Here is a 9,079-nt window from a genome sequence, read left to right on the forward strand (position 1 = left end):
CCATTACTTTCACACTGGTTGCAAGTATTCGTTTTATACGATGGAAAAACTGTTGTACTTATTTCGTATTTTATGCTTCTGGCGTTGACTTCTTAGGACCTAACTATTCGATCTGGTGGCACAACGCACTAGAGTGAAGTCTAGTTTGCCCGGGATGTATAAATGACCATAACTTTCACACTGGTTGCAATTATTCCCGTTATACGATGGAAAAGCTGTTGTATTTTTATTGTATTTTATGTTTCGGGCGTTGACTTCTAACGCCCTAGCTATTCGATCTGGTGGAGCAACGCCCTAGATTGAAGCCTAGGATGCCCGAAACGACGAAATGATAGTTAATTTCACACTGGTTGCAATTATTCATGCTATACGATGGAAAATCTTTGCATTTTTATTGTATTTCCTACTTCTGGCTTTGACTTCTAAGGTCCTAGCTATTCGGTCTGGCGGAGCAACATCCAATGGTGAAGCCTATGTTGCCCGGAGCGTAGAAATGACCTTAACTTTCACACTGGTTGCAATTATTCGTTTTATACGATGGAAAAACTGTTGAATTTATATTGTATTGTATGCTTCTGGCGTTGACTTCTACGGCCGTAGCTATTCGATGTGGTGGAGGAACGCACTAGAGTGAAGCCTAGTTTGCCCAGAATGCAGAAATGACCATAACTTTCACACTGGTTGCAATTATTCGCTTTATACGATGGAATAACTGATGCATTTATATTGTATTTTATGCTTCTGGCGTTGACTTCATAGGTCCTAACTATTCGGTCTGGTGGACCAACGCCCTAGAGTGGAGCCTAGGTTGCACGGAACGTAGAAATGACAATTACCTTCACACTGGTTGCAATTATTCCTGTTATACGATAGAAAGGCTATTGTATTTTTATTGTATTTAATGCTTCTGGCGTTGACTTCTTAGGCCCTAGCTAGTGGATCTGCTGTTCCAACGCCCTAGAGTGAAGCCTAGGTTGCCCGGTACGTAGAAATGACCATCACTTTCACACTGGTAGCAATTATTCGCGTTAAACGATGGAAAAACTGTTGTATTTTTATTGTATTTTATGTTTCGGGCGTTGACTTCTAAGTCCCTAGCTATTCGATCCGGTGTAGCAACGCCCTAGAGTGAAGCCTAGGTTGCCCGTAACGTAGAAATGACCATAACTTACACACTGGCCGGAATTATTCGTTTAATACGATGGAAAAACAGTTGTATCTATATTGTATTTTATGCTTCTGGCGTTGACTTCTAAATCCCTAACTATTCGATCTGGTGGAGCAACGATCTCGACCGAAGCCTAGGTTTCCCGGAACGTAGAAACGCCCGTTACTTTCACACTGTTTGCAATTATCGAATTTATACGGTGGAAAAACTGTTGTATTTATATTGTATTCTATGCTCCTGGTGTTGACTTCTCAGGCCCTAACTGTTCGATCTGGTTGAGCAACGCCTCAGAGTTATATCTAAGACGCCCGGAACGTAGAAGTGGCCGTCACTTTCACACTGGTTGCAATTATTCGTTTTATACAATGGAAAGGCTGTTGTATTTATAATGTATTTTATGCTTCTGGCGTTGACTCCTTAGTCCCTAACTATGCGATCTGATGGAGCAACGCTCCAGAGTGAAGGCTAGGTTGCCCGGAACGTAGAGATGTCCATTACAATCACAGTTGATGCAATTATTCCTGTTATATGATGGAAAACCTGTTGTATTTAGATTGTATTTTATGCTTCTGGCGTTGACTTCTTAGGACCTAACTATTCGATCTGGCGGAAAAACGCTCTAGATTGAAGCCTAGGTTGCCCGGAAGGTAGAAATGACTATCACTTTCAGACTGGTTGCAATCATTCGTGTCATACGGTGGAAAATCTGTTGCATTTTTATTGTATTTTATGCTTCTGGCGTTGACTTCATAGGTCCTAACTATTCGGTCTGGTGGACCAACGCCCTAGAGTGGAGCCTAGGTTGCACGGAACGTAGAAATGACCATTACCTTCACACTGGTTGCAATTATTCCTGTTATACGATGGAAAGGCTATTGTATTTTTATTGTATTTAATGCTTCTGGCGTTGACTTCTTAGGCCCTAGCTAGTGGATCTGCTGTTCCAACGCCCTAGAGTGAAGCCTAGGTTGCCCGGTACGTAGAAATGACCATCACTTTCACACTGGTAGCAATTATTCGCGTTAAACGATGGAAAAACTGTTGTATTTTTATTGTATTTTATGTTTCGGGCGTTGACTTCTAAGGCCCTAGCTATTCGATCTGGTGGAGCTACGCCCTAGAGTCAAGCCTAGGCTGTCCGAAACGTAGATATGACCATTACTTTCACACTGGTTGCAATTATTCCTGTCATACGATGGAACAACTGTTTTATGTTTATTATACTTTATGCTCTTGGCGTTGACCTCCAAGTCCCTAGCTATTCGATCTGGTGGCACAACGCACTAGAGTGAAGTCTAGTTTGCTCGGAATGTAGAAATGACCATAACTCTCACACTGGTGGTAATTATTCGCTTTATACGATGGAAAAACTGTTGTATTTTTATTGTATTTTATGTTTCGGGCGTCGACTTCTAAGGCCCTAGCTATTCCATCTGGTGGAGCAATGCCCTAGAGTGAAGCCTAGGTTGCCCGGAGCGTAGAAATGACCATTACTTTCACAATGGTTGCAATTATTCGTTTTATACGATGGAAAAACTGTTGCATCTTTATTGTATTTTATGCTTCTGGCGATAACTTCTGAGGGCCTAACTATTCGTTCTGGTGGAGCAACGCCATAGAGTGAAGCCTAGGTTCCTCGGAACGTAGAAAGGACCATTACTTTCAAACTGTTTGCAATTATCCATTTTATACGATAGCAGAGCTGTTGTATTTATATTGTATTTTATTCTTCTGGCGCTGACTTCTTAGGCCCTAACTATTCGATCTGGTGGCACAACGCCCTAGAGTGAAGCCTACGTTGACCGGAGCGTAGAAATGACCATTACCTTCAAACTGTTTGCAATTATTCATTTTATATGATGGAAAAACTGTTGTACTTATATTGTATTTTATTCTTCTGGCGTTGACTTCTTAGGCCCTAAGTATTCGATCTGGTGGAACAACGCCCTAGAGGGAAGCCTAGGTTGCCCGGAACGTAGCAACGACCATTACCTTCACACTGGTTGCAATTATTCCTGTTATACGATGGAAAAACTGTTCTATTTATTTTGTATTTTATGCTTCGGGCGTCGACTTCTAAGGCCTAAACTATTCGGGCTGGTGGAGCAACATCCTAGAGTTAAACCTAGGTTACCCGGAACGTAGAAATGACCAGTACATTCACACTGTTAGCAGTTATTCCTGTTATACGATCTAAAGACTGTTGCATCTTTATTGTGTTTTATGCTTCTGTCGTTGACTTCTAAGGCCCTAGCCTTTCGATATGATGGAGCAACGCCCTAGAGTGAAGCCCAGGTTGCTCGGAATGTTGAAGTGTCCATAACTTTCATACTGGTTGCAATTATTCATGCTATACGATGGAGAAACTGTTGTATTTTTATTGTATTTTATGTTTCAGGTGTTGACTTCTAAGGTCGTAGCTATTCGATCTCGTGGGGCAACGTCCATTAGTGAAGCGTATGTTGCCCGAAGCGTAGAAATGACCATAACTTTCACACTGGTTGCAATTATTCGCTTTATACGATGGAATAACTGTTGCATTTATATTGTATTTTATGCTTCTGGCCTTGACTCCATAGGTCCCAACTATTCGGTCTGGTGGAGCAACACCCTAGAGCGAACCCTAGGTTGCCCGGTACATAGAAATAACCATAACTTTCACACTGGTTGCAATTATTCGCTTTATACGATGGAATAACTGTTGCATTTATATTGTATTTTATGCGTCCGGAGTTGTTTTCTAAGGCCCTAGCTATTGGACCTGGTGGTGCAACGCCCTAGTGCGAAGCCTAGGTTGCACGGAACGTAGAAGTGCCCATTACTTTCACGCTGGTTGCAATTATTCCTGTTATAAGATGGAAAAACTGCTGTATTTTTATTGTATTTTATGCTCTTGGCGTTGACCTCCAAGTCCCTAGCTATTCGATCTGGAGGAGCAACGCTCTAGTGCGAAGCCTAGGTTGCCCGGAACGTAGAAATGGCCATTACTTTCACACTGGTTGCAAGTATTCGTTTTATACGATGGAAAAACTGTTGTACTTATTTCGTATTTTATGCTTCTGGCGTTGACTTCTTAGGACCTAACTATTCGATCTGGTGGCACAACGCACTAGAGTGAAGTCTAGTTTGCCCGGGATGTATAAATGACCATAACTTTCACACTGGTTGCAATTATTCCCGTTATACGATGGAAAAGCTGTTGTATTTTTATTGTATTTTATGTTTCGGGCGTTGACTTCTAACGCCCTAGCTATTCGATCTGGTGGAGCAACGCCCTAGATTGAAGCCTAGGATGCCCGAAACGACGAAATGATAGTTAATTTCACACTGGTTGCAATTATTCATGCTATACGATGGAAAATCTTTGCATTTTTATTGTATTTCCTACTTCTGGCTTTGACTTCTAAGGTCCTAGCTATTCGGTCTGGCGGAGCAACATCCAATGGTGAAGCCTATGTTGCCCGGAGCGTAGAAATGACCTTAACTTTCACACTGGTTGCAATTATTCGTTTTATACGATGGAAAAACTGTTGAATTTATATTGTATTGTATGCTTCTGGCGTTGACTTCTACGGCCGTAGCTATTCGATGTGGTGGAGGAACGCACTAGAGTGAAGCCTAGTTTGCCCAGAATGCAGAAATGACCATAACTTTCACACTGGTTGCAATTATTCGCTTTATACGATGGAATAACTGATGCATTTATATTGTATTTTATGCTTCTGGCGTTGACTTCATAGGTCCTAACTATTCGGTCTGGTGGACCAACGCCCTAGAGTGGAGCCTAGGTTGCACGGAACGTAGAAATGACCATTACCTTCACACTGGTTGCAATTATTCCTGTTATACGATAGAAAGGCTATTGTATTTTTATTGTATTTAATGCTTCTGGCGTTGACTTCTTAGGCCCTAGCTAGTGGATCTGCTGTTCCAACGCCCTAGAGTGAAGCCTAGGTTGCCCGGTACGTAGAAATGACCATCACTTTCACACTGGTAGCAATTATTCGCGTTAAACGATGGAAAAACTGTTGTATTTTTATTGTATTTTATGTTTCGGGCGTTGACTTCTAAGTCCCTAGCTATTCGATCCGGTGTAGCAACGCCCTAGAGTGAAGCCTAGGTTGCCCGTAACGTAGAAATGACCATAACTTACACACTGGCCGGAATTATTCGTTTAATACGATGGAAAAACAGTTGTATCTATATTGTATTTTATGCTTCTGGCGTTGACTTCTAAATCCCTAACTATTCGATCTGGTGGAGCAACGATCTCGACCGAAGCCTAGGTTTCCCGGAACGTAGAAACGCCCGTTACTTTCACACTGTTTGCAATTATCGAATTTATACGGTGGAAAAACTGTTGTATTTATATTGTATTCTATGCTCCTGGTGTTGACTTCTCAGGCCCTAACTATTCGATCTGGTTGAGCAACGCCTCAGAGTTATATCTAAGACGCCCGGAACGTAGAAGTGGCCGTCACTTTCACACTGGTTGCAATTATTCGTTTTATACAATGGAAAGGCTGTTGTATTTATAATGTATTTTATGCTTCTGGCGTTGACTCCTTAGTCCCTAACTATGCGATCTGATGGAGCAACGCTCCAGAGTGAAGGCTAGGTTGCCCGGAACGTAGAGATGTCCATTACAATCACAGTTGATGCAATTATTCCTGTTATATGATGGAAAACCTGTTGTATTTAGATTGTATTTTATGCTTCTGGCGTTGACTTCTTAGGACCTAACTATTCGATCTGGCGGAAAAACGCTCTAGATTGAAGCCTAGGTTGCCCGGAAGGTAGAAATGACTATCACTTTCAGACTGGTTGCAATCATTCGTGTCATACGGTGGAAAATCTGTTGCATTTTTATTGTATTTTATGCTTCTGGCGTTGACTTCATAGGTCCTAACTATTCGGTCTGGTGGACCAACGCCCTAGAGTGGAGCCTAGGTTGCACGGAACGTAGAAATGACCATTACCTTCACACTGGTTGCAATTATTCCTGTTATACGATGGAAAGGCTATTGTATTTTTATTGTATTTAATGCTTCTGGCGTTGACTTCTTAGGCCCTAGCTAGTGGATCTGCTGTTCCAACGCCCTAGAGTGAAGCCTAGGTTGCCCGGTACGTAGAAATGACCATCACTTTCACACTGGTAGCAATTATTCGCGTTAAACGATGGAAAAACTGTTGTATTTTTATTGTATTTTATGTTTCGGGCGTTGACTTCTAAGGCCCTAGCTATTCGATCTGGTGGAGCTACGCCCTAGAGTCAAGCCTAGGCTGTCCGAAACGTAGATATGACCATTACTTTCACACTGGTTGCAATTATTCCTGTCATACGATGGAACAACTGTTTTATGTTTATTATACTTTATGCTCTTGGCGTTGACCTCCAAGTCCCTAGCTATTCGATCTGGTGGCACAACGCACTAGAGTGAAGTCTAGTTTGCTCGGAATGTAGAAATGACCATAACTCTCACACTGGTGGTAATTATTCGCTTTATACGATGGAAAAACTGTTGTATTTTTATTGTATTTTATGTTTCGGGCGTCGACTTCTAAGGCCCTAGCTATTCCATCTGGTGGAGCAATGCCCTAGAGTGAAGCCTAGGTTGCCCGGAGCGTAGAAATGACCATTACTTTCACAATGGTTGCAATTATTCGTTTTATACGATGGAAAAACTGTTGCATCTTTATTGTATTTTATGCTTCTGGCGATAACTTCTGAGGGCCTAACTATTCGTTCTGGTGGAGCAACGCCATAGAGTGAAGCCTAGGTTCCTCGGAACGTAGAAAGGACCATTACTTTCAAACTGTTTGCAATTATCCATTTTATACGATAGCAGAGCTGTTGTATTTATATTGTATTTTATTCTTCTGGCGCTGACTTCTTAGGCCCTAACTATTCGATCTGGTGGCACAACGCCCTAGAGTGAAGCCTACGTTGACCGGAGCGTAGAAATGACCATTACCTTCAAACTGTTTGCAATTATTCCTGTTATACGATGGTAAACCTGTTGGTCTATTAATGTTCTTTATGCTTCTGGCGTTGATTTCTTGGGGCCTATCTATTCGATCTGGTGGAGCAACGCCCTAGTGTGAAGCCTAGATTGCCCGGAACGTAGAAATGGCCATAACTTTCACGCTGGTTGCAATTATTCCTGTTATAAGATGGAAAGACTGTTGTATTTTTATTGTATTTTATGCTTCAGGCGCTGTCTTCTAAGGTCGTAGCTATTCGACGTGGTGGAGCAACGCCCTAGAGTGAAGCCTAGGTTGCCCGGAACGTAGAAGTACCATAACTTTCACACTGGTTGCAAGTATTCGTTTTATACGATGTAAAGGCTGTTGTATTTATTTTGTAGTTTATGCTTCTGGCGTTGACTTCTAAGGCCGTGACTCTTCGGTCTGGAGCAACGCCTCAGAGTTAAGTCTAGGATGTCCGAAACGCTGAAACGATCATTACTTTCACGCTTGTTGCAATTATTCCTGTTATACGATGAAAAGACTGTTGTATTTTCATTGTATTTTACGCTTCAGGCGTTGACTTCTATGGCCGTAGGTATCCGATGTGGCGGAGCAACGCCATAGAGTGAAGCCTAGGTTGCCCGGAACGTAGAAATGACCATTACTTTCACACTGTTTGCATATATACACTATATACGATGGAAAAACTGTTGCATTTTTATTGTATTTTCTGCTTCTGGCTTTGATTTCTAAGGTCGTAGCTATTCGATCTGGTGGAGCAACGCACTAGAGTGAAGCCTAGGTTGCCCGGAACGTAGAAATGACCATAACATTCACACTGGTTGCAATTATTCGTTTTATACGATGGAAAGGCTGTTGTATTTATTTTGTTGTTTATGCTTCTGGCGTTGACTTCTAAGGCCCTGACTCTTCGTTCTGGTGGAGCAACTCCTCAGAGTTAAGTCGAGGATGTCCGAAACGCCGAAACGATCATTACTTTCACGCTTGTTGCAATTATTCCCGTTATACGATGAAAAGACTGTTGTATTTTTATTGTATTTTACGATTCAGGTGTTGATTTCTATGGCCGTAGGTATTCGATGTGGCGGAGCAACGCCATAGAGTGAAGTCTAGGTTGCCCGGAACGTAGAAATGACCATAACATTCACACTGGTTGCAATTATTCGTTTTATACGATGGAAAAGCTGTTGTACTTATATTGTGTTTTATTCTTCTGGCGTTGACTTCTTAGGCCCTACCTATTCTATCTGTTGGAGCAACGCCATAGAGTGAAGCCTAGGTTGCCCGGAACGTAGAAATGACCATAACTTTCATACTGGTTGCAATTATTCGTTTTATACGATGGAAAGACTGTTGTTTTTATATTGTATTTTATGCTTCTGGCGTTGAATTCTGAGGCACTAACTATTCGCTCTGGTGGACCAACGCCCTAGAGTGAAGCCTAGGCTGCCCGGAACGTAGAACTGACCATTACTTTCACACTGTTTGCATATATACACTATATACGATGGAAAAACTGTTGCATTTTTATTGTATTTTCTGCTTCTGGCTTTGATTTCTAAGGTCGTAGCTATTCGATCTGGTGGAGCAACGCACTAGAGTGAAGCCTAGGTTGCCCGGAACGTAGAAATGACCGTAACATTCACACTGGTTGCAATTATTCGTTTTATACGATGGAAAAGCTGTTGTACTTATATTGTATTTTATTCTTCTGGCGTTGACTTCTTAGGCCCTAACTATTCGATCTGGTGGAACAACGCACTAAGGTGAAGCCTAGGTTGCCCGGAACGTAGAAGTACCGTAACTTTCGCACTGGTTGCAATTATTCGTTTTATACGATGGAGAAGCTGTTTTATTTATAACGTATTTTATGCTTCTGGCGTTGACTTCTAAGGACCTAACTATTCCATCTGGTGGAGC

The sequence above is a fragment of the Calliopsis andreniformis genome, unplaced genomic scaffold (genome assembly GCF_051401765.1).
Source record: "Calliopsis andreniformis isolate RMS-2024a unplaced genomic scaffold, iyCalAndr_principal scaffold0033, whole genome shotgun sequence".
Lineage (NCBI taxonomy): Eukaryota > Metazoa > Arthropoda > Insecta > Hymenoptera > Andrenidae > Calliopsis > Calliopsis andreniformis.